Source organism: Cavia porcellus, unplaced genomic scaffold, assembly GCF_034190915.1.
Source record: "Cavia porcellus strain 051 isolate PalLab524CR breed Dunkin Hartley unplaced genomic scaffold, mCavPor4.1 scaffold_8, whole genome shotgun sequence".
Classification (NCBI taxonomy): domain Eukaryota; kingdom Metazoa; phylum Chordata; class Mammalia; order Rodentia; family Caviidae; genus Cavia; species Cavia porcellus.
Window position 1 is genome coordinate 29611689 of NW_026947491.1, and position 9067 is coordinate 29620755.

Below are 9067 nucleotides of genomic sequence, written 5' to 3' on the forward strand. Positions count from 1 at the left end.
AACAAATGCTGGAGAGGCTGTGGGGAAAAAGGAACTCTCCTGCACTGCTGGTGGGAGTGTAGACTGGTACAGCCTTTGTGGAGATCTGTCTGGAGATTTCTCAAAAAGTTGGGACTGGAAATCCCATTTATTACAGCTATTCCACTTCTAGGCATATTCCCAGAAGAACTGAAAGCATCATACCACAGTGATATATGTGCACCTATGTTTATAGCAGCACAATTTGTAATTGCCAGATCTTGGAAACAACCCAAGTGCCCATCAACTGAGGAATGGATAAAAAAGTTGTGGTATTTCTATACAATGGAGTATTATTCAGCTATAAAGAAGGATCACATTGAGATATTTATCAATAAATGGGCGCAGCTTGAGACCATACTCATTAGTGAAATAAATCAATCTCGCATGTGTGAATACCGAATAGTTTCCCTAATGTAAATAATGATTCAAATATATAAAAATATGTGGTAATCATGATTCCCCATTAGGTGGCCTTGAAGCCTTATAAAGTTTTCACTCATTAATTAGAAAGGCTTTATTCTGGGCTTCTTGATATGAAAATATTTGAAGCTAGAGTATATGAAGTTTTATCCAAATATTTCAAGGAAAAAGACACTATGGTAACTACTATTAAGTCAGGTTATAAGGTGGTGAAGTACTAGGTTGTTGAAACAGTCATGCTGTGACCTCTATTGTTATATTGTTATGTCCTGTTTTATCTCAATCTCCCCCTTATTGTTTCAAAAAAAATTATTTAGTCATTTCTTATGTTTGTCTTAATTAAAGAAAAAATTCAAAAAATTTAGGATATATAAATAGTAACTCTTTTCGATTTCCTATTAACTTGTTTTGAAGTCCTGTAGTACTCCCACGATCTTGTTTTGACTGATTAGACTCTGTTCCATTCTATATGATAGTATCAAGATTGAAGACATAGGCAACTACTTTGAAGACAATAAGATTCACTAAGATACCCATTCTGGTTTGACTATTGTCTTCTTTGGAAGTCCTGTAATGTTTACAATGCCTAAGTTTTATTGGTCTTGTTCTCTACTGTTTTGTCCAACTTTATAATATCTAATAAGATAGACAATTCTTTTTAAGGAAACAAGGGACAACGTTGATAACCATTGTTGATAAACTTGTACTCTGTTCTACACCATGTGCTACGTCTATCCTTGGTATTGACTGACAGCTTTGTTTTGCCATATTTGACTGTATTCTCCCCCCCCCCCCAAAGAAAGTAATAAGCACTAAGGAGTAATAAAATCCAAGATGTGTAAATTTTGTTGTAAAAAAGAGAGGGGAAAAAAAAAAAAAAGAAAAGGAGCTCTAACGGATATAACAGCAAGTGTGTTTGGGGGTGTTAAATAGCTGACTTTATCAATGTTTTTGGAACATTGAACACAGCTGTTTGCGGACTCCCTGTTTGAATGTCCACCTTGTGTTCTTTGATACTGTGATTTGAGGAACTATTTTCAAGAAGATAGTGTGTAATCTACTAGCAGGTAATTTCTTACTGTTATGTTTTTTTGTTTTGTTTTGCTTTGTTTTGTTTTGTTTTGTAGTTCTGTATTGCGTGTACCCTTACGCCGCTTTGGTTTGTTTTGTGTTTTTCTCTTTTTCCTCTTAAATAAAAAAAAAATGCTAACAAAGAAGAAAAGCTTATAACCTGATGGATTCAGAGAGAAATGCCACAGGAATTTCAGGGAAAGTGTAACACCTATATTCCTCAAATTTTTAACAAAATTGAGAGGGAAAGGGTTGTGAGAAAAATTTCTCAGAAGCTAAAATTATTTTGATCACAAAATCAGAAAAGGATCCAACCAGTGAAGAAAACTAGTATCCAATTTGCCTGATGAGTATAGCTGCAAAAATTCTTAACAATACACTAGCAAACAGAGTATAATAAATTATCAAAATGGTCACATAACATGACCAATTAGGTAGGATCCATCCCAGTGATATGAGTATGGATCAAAACATGCAAATCAATAAATATAATTCATCACATAAAAGTAAGGAAGGAAAAAATGTCATGAACATTTCAATAGGTACAGATGTCTTTGCCAAAACCCAACACCCATTCATGACTTTAAAAAAAAGGTGAATAAAGGCCATATCTCAACGTTATGAAAGCTGTCTAGAACCAGCCTACTGTTATCATTGTATTAAATGGGGAGGAGATGAAAGCCTTCCCTGTAAAATGGAGAGCAAGAAAAGATGTTCATCATCACCACTTCTGTGCAACATAGTCCTTGAAATATTAACCTGAGTAATGAGGCAAGAGAAAGAAATAAAAGGATAGTACAGAAAAGGATGAATTTAAAATATTACTTGCAGATGAAATGCTCTTTCATTTACAAGACCCTAAAAGTTCACTCAAAGACTCCTAGAACTGATTACTAAATTCAGTAATGTAGCAGGGTATAAAATAAGCATACAAAAGTTAATAACATTGCTGTAAACTGATAATTCACTGAGAAAGAAATTTTTAAAATACCATGTATAATAATAGCATCAGTAAAATTACGCACTTAAGTATTAACCTAATTAAGAAAGTATAAAACTCCTACAACAAAAATTACATGAAACTGTAAAACGAAATTAAGATGATCATCAGAAGATAGAAAAATATCCCCTGCTCCTGGTTAGGAAGAAGCAACATAATCAAAATGGCTATGCTTCTAAAAGTGATACACAGTTTAGTACAATTCCAAAGTATCAACGTCATTTGTCATAGAGCTAAAGAAATCAATCCTAACATCTATATAAAATCAAAAGAGCTCCAGAATAACAAAAGGAATCCTGGATAATAAAATCAAAACAGGTGGCTTAAAAATCCCAGACTTGAAGTTATTTTATAAAGCTATAGTGATGCTGGCACAAAAACCGGCACATGAATTAATAGAGCATAAGAGAAGATGCCAAAACAACCTCAAGCATATATAGCTAACTGAGCTTTCACAAAGGAACTAAAGATGCACATTGGAAGAAAGATAGTCTTTCAAATAAGTGGCACTGGGAAATTTGGACACCCATATGTAGAAAATTGAATCTTGGGCTGAGGAGATAGTTCAGTGCCACAAGCACCTGTCTGGCAAGTGTGAGGTCCTGAGTTTGATCCCTGGTATAGAAAGGAAGAAAGACAGAGAGACAGCAAGAAAGAAAGAAAGAAAGAAAAAAAGAAAGAAAGAAAGAAAGAAAGAAAGAAAGAAAGAAAGAAAGAAAGAAAGAAAGTTGAAATCTAGAGACTCCCATGCCCAATGCCAAGAGAGTTCTTGACCACAGGAGTCATCAGTGGACCTCATGGTGAAGTCTGGATCAGCCTCATGGTGGGCTTCAGGGCCAACTGGCAAAGAGGCTGCCTGCCCTCCTTCATGTTGGCTGTTTTCCTCTTGATGATTGTCATCCTTTCCTTCAACTACTGGGGCATCTATTCCTGCCATGTACTCCTCCAAGAGGAGGTAGTTGAGCTGCAGGACCAGGCCCAGCACACTGAGGCCCACAGCATCCGGAAAAGCACAACTCAGATCTGCTGCTCCTGTTGGACATGCACAAGAAACAGATCTACAGTTATTATGACCACCTTAGTAGTCAGCTGCAGGCCAGGGAGTGCCTGGGATGGAGGTGTGGGGAGACAAGATTAAGCTACTGAACAACATATCACATCAAATGGCAGACATATATCATTTAAAGAAGCAACTTGATGAGCTCCACCAGGAGTTTTTCCAAGATGGCCAGCTTCAAGACTATAGAAAGCACAACACTTACCTATGAGGTTAGAATATTAAAGTATTCAGTGTGGGTAGCAGATCAAGGAATTATGAGAACAACGTGAAGAAAATATTTAAATGTTAGCAGATCAGTTTTTGCAAGAACAAAAGCAAGAAGCTCACAAGGCTGAATCCAGTGATGGAAAAGAATTGGATGTGGATTTAGCTCAGCAGTATAAGATCCTGTCTAGCAAGTGCAGGTCATGAGTTTGATCCTTGATACAAAAAAAAAAAAAATTGAATGTGAATGATCATGTAGTACCTAAAAGTATTCCAAAATTAGATGAGAATACTGCAGATAAGAATGAAGAATCTTCAAGCAGTCATATTCCACATGGGAAAGAGTAAATCAAGCAAGATGTTGATGCAAAGATGCCTAGCGTGGAAGAGAATGACCTAGCTAAAGTTAATGATCTTCGTGTGTCTTTAAGGAAGCCCCCTGTTTTAGTTTCTCAAAATAAAATTTATCAGTCTGCAATCTTCAACTGGACAATGTGTCTCCCCAAATACGGCTCCAGATTTACATGTAAACCAGAATGGTAATTGTGTACCTCAAAAAAAAAAAAAAACCTCCAATCCTCTTCAGCTTTAAATTCTGACTCAACTCAAGAATGAACCCAGAATTCAAATAGATACACTAAAGCAAGCCATCAAGGATAGAGTCAGTGATTTCCACAAATTGAAGCAAAATGATGAAGAACAAGAGCTTCAGATGGATCTTACAAACTATGGGAGCAGTATTTCAATGATGTCCTAAAGAAAAATTTCACAAAATCTAAAGTGATGTAAAATGGAATAATTTCTACTTTGTAAATTTTAACCTTTGTTGTAAAGATGAGTTGTATCATTTGTAAAAACACACTGAGGTAGATTTAAGGAAAAACTTGAATGAAGGAGTGTACTCATGTACGTACGCAAACTGTTTCACACTGTATTATCAAAGCAGATGCTTTTTTTAGTCATGATACAGTTGAGCCAAAAACACCTAATCATTGCATATAAAGCAAACTAATGTGTATTTTGCATTTTATTAAGCTTAATTTTTCAATGAATGGACAAGAGAACATTATCGTACAGGTTACATGTTGCACATAGCATAACCACAAGGAGAAGTTACTCACCTGAAAAGGTTTTACATGCTAATATACTTTTGTTAGCTTGACATGTGTTCTGTTCTGTCTACCCTTCATCTTAGGCTAAAATAGTTACCCAAATGAGGGGGAACTAGATGTCAAACATTGTATAACAGGTATACGAAATCACTTCCTACTCTTTACATAAGTGCTGATGTGTCTTAGTAGATTAGCTTTCAGTTATAATTTAGGATAACCTTAAAAGACATAAATATTTATCAGTTATTTTACTTAGCTGAAATTGTTGAGTGCATTTTCAATTTTTTCCCATAATACCAATATTTATTAACTGTAGTCAGCACTGACTAAAGTTTTATTTTCACAGTTTGCATTGGTAAAGATATTCATGAAAGGTGCTAAATCGACTTTGAAATGAATCTGCAGTCTATATTTCAAAGCCCTCCTGGTAGTGTTAGTGATTTTCTTTGACTAGATTTTTTTTCAGAAATACTACATAAGGAACTTTAACAAGCTCTTATTAATGGAAAATATGCATAGAAGTACAGTGAGGTCTATAGCTGTTTTATAAAAATAGGTATTTGTAATGAATAGGTATTAACAGTTCACAAAATTTTTAATGGAGTTAAAGGGAAGTGATACACATTTTTTAGGAATTAGCATGGGGAGATAAATCTAAAAAGATTTCTACTCATGCTTTGTATTTAATATTCTAAAACTTTTACAAATGAAAGCCATAAAATTACCTATCTTAGTTCCTTTGACATAAAAAATGATCACTTGATTATGTAACAGCTGTTATTTACACAGCAAAATTTCTTTAATTAGAAGCTGAGGCATTTTACAGGCAGAAAAATCTTGGATGAGTGGATAATCTTCATGACTGCATTAACACATTTTAGTGCTTAAAATACTATGTGATGCTCTTAAAAATATGACATTCTACAAACTGTAAGAGGCATTATGTTTTTATAATATTTTATTTTGCCTTAAAATTCAGGGTTTTAAAATGTATTTTTGCTCTGAATTAAGTGTTAATTTGACAGAAACTCTGCTCTTAAAATTGTCCCTTACTGAGTTCCAATAAGTTAAAAGTTAAACTTTAAAAAAGAAACATTGAGTCTAGACCCATGTATTTCATTATGTATTAAACTAAAATCAAAATGATCTAAGTTTTAAATAAAACAAATACAATGTATTGGATGATAAAATAGACACAACTGGTAAAGACATATGAGTAGGCAAAGACTTTCTCAACAGGGTCCTGCTGGCACAAGAAGAAATATTGAAATTATACTGATAGTCAACAAACAGGATTATGTCAAATTGACAATTTCTGGGCAGAAAAGCAAACAACCAACAGAGTGAAGACACAAGCTACAGAATGAGAAAAAAACTTTGTTACCCATTCCTTTGAGGACTAAAACCTTAAGAGTATACAAAAAATAAATTAGGCACCCGCTTAAAATAAAAAAACTAAACCAAAAAATTGGTAACTTAAACGAATACGTACTTCTTAAAAAAATACAAGTGGCCAAAAATGCTCATCATTGCAGACCATCAGATAAATGCAAATTAAAACTGTACTATCCCTATACTATACCTTACCCTAGAAAGAATGACTGTCATAAAAAAAAAACAAATAAATGCTGGCAAGGATGTGTGGAAAAAGAAGCTCTACTGTATTGTTGGTGGGAATGTAAACTAGTACTACCACTATGGAAATCAATGGGGAAATTCCTCAAAAACTGAAATTTCATTTGACCTAACTATCCCCCTTATAGCTATCTTTCCAAAGCAATTAAAGTCAACACATTATGAATACACACATACAGATGTTAATAGTAGCACAATGTATATTAGATCTGGGAAACAACCTACAGGTCCATCAACAGGTGAATGCATAAGGAAAACATAGTGTTTTCACAACAGAGTACAATGCAGCTATAAAAAAGCCAAACTTGAGATATTCGTAGGTATGTGGATGCAATCAGAAAACATAGTGTTAAATATATCAGACAAACAAGTTAAAATACTGCATGGTTCCTCTTACATGAGAAACACAGATAAAGAGAAAATAGAAGAGGAATAAATTGAAAACAGGCAGAAATTCAGATACTTTCCCAAATTACAAATTCCTGTTTCCACTTTAATTAAAAAGAAAAATACATGTTATTATCTGTTTGTTTCTTTTTGTATGAATATTTTTTGGGTTTTTTGATGCAAATTTTAAAATTTCTTTGGGTAATGTTTTGTAGTTTTCCAACAGAAATCTTGATAAACTTTGGTTACATTTATCTCTAGGTTTTTGATGGTAACTAGTCATATTTATTGTAAATATTTTACAATTTCCTTTTTAAAATTTTATTGCTTTGGAATACAAAGATAATTTTTTAAAAAGAATACTTTTCATGTATATCTTGTGCTCTGAGTAACTATTTTGAAGATAACAACACATCATGTAGTAACTATTATTACTTGGTTATGAAACTTTATTTTTTCATAAAATAAAACAAATTTTAAAAAATAAAAACCAGTCCCCCAAAATAAATAAAAGTAACAAATAAGTAGTAGAAAAAGAAAGAAAATGTAAGAAAGAAAATAATGAAGAAAAATTAATAACTAACCTCTGGGCAGCATGACTACCTTGGAAATTTGATAGAACCCACAATTTTCTAGGGCCCTAAGAATAATATAACATCAAAGCAATGGTTCAAAAAATATTATCAAGAGATAGGCATATACAATGGATCATCTTCCTGAATTAGTATAGAGTGAACTGAAGTAATTTCTAGCACTAAACTTCTCCCTGAACACAAACGGAACTGGAACTTGTGTGTATTGTGCTGTTTCCAGCTATTTTTTGAAGGAATATCTTTTATGTCTCATAGCAAGGCCCTGATAGGATTGGCACCTTCTAATTCCCTGCAAGCCACTAAGAACAAAGATAGTGATGGCTTGGAGAGCACAAAGCATAAATAGTCACCAAAAATTCAACTGGTAACATTTAAAGAGTGAATTTTTATAGTAGTCAGAGAAAATAGTGTTTTATGTACAAAGGAACTTTCATAAGACTATGCAGGATTTTTTCCAGCAGAAATATTACAGGAAATAAAAACTACCAATCAAGAATATTACACCAGAAAAAGTATATTTAAAAAATAAAATAAACACTTGCTCAGAGAAGCAGACACTGAAGTAGTTTATCGATGCTAAATTTACCTTATAAGAAACCCAGATTTTCAAACTGAAATTTTAAAAAATAACTAAAGAACAACACATTATGGAGAAGTGTATGGAGATACTTTTAGTCGGCATTCATGAAGTGTCCAGTAGTGGATCATCAAGAAATGTAAAAGCTGAAATTCTAAACTTTTTTCTACTAGAGTAACTTTAAGAGGAAAGCAAGAAATATCCCAACAATCACTGTTCAGCAATCATATTAGTAATATTCTACATCTTCATCTTTGCATGATTATTAGGGGGAGGAAAAAGCTCAAGAGTTCTGAGTGATAGAGGAAAAGACAAATAAATTGCTTCTACACTCATTAGAAAGGTCAAAGGCTACTTCAGGTTTTCAGAATTCTATTTTACATCATATTGTAGTCAGGGATTGTAGTGAAAATAATTACATACAGGACACACAATTTACAGAACTATTTTTAATAGTCACCTAGAGTGCTAAATACAAGAAATGGAGGAAATCTGTCCACACACTAAACACTTGGAAAATCCAGCCTAGGGCCTGGATCCCGTGGCAATATCCTGCATGAGGTGAAGGCTCAGAACCCATGATAATGCCTGCTACAATCCAGCTGGAGGCCTAGTGCCCACAGCAATGGCTCATGCAAGTCTATTTCATGGGTCTATTCTGGGAAGGCTCAAAGGTCAGCAGTGAAAGCTAGAAAGTCTATGGCAGTGGGGTGAAGGATCTGTGCCCATAGCTTAAGTATTATACACTGGAGCCAAGAAACAATGCTCTAACTAAGGACCGGGGCTCGCCACAAAAGTACCACAGTCATCCTCAGTGACACTGGGTCCTGATCTTCAATGATGAGAACAGTGATTTCATATCAGGAAGCCAGTGAGACAAGTTTCTAATGGAGATTGAGCAGCACATCATCTGGCATCTCTGGACCCAGAAAGTGATGCTCAGAGTAAGACCCAGAGCTCCTCCGCACTGAACCACAGTCATTCTCA

The 9067-nt window shown here is 34.2% G+C and overlaps 1 pseudogene; it reads left to right on the plus strand.

The window, feature by feature from the left end:
• Nucleotides 1–3332: 3332 nt before the first annotated feature.
• LOC100732822 (protein GOLM2-like) lies at nucleotides 3333–4533 on the plus strand (annotated as a pseudogene).
• The last annotated feature ends 4534 nt before the right edge of the window (nucleotides 4534–9067 follow it).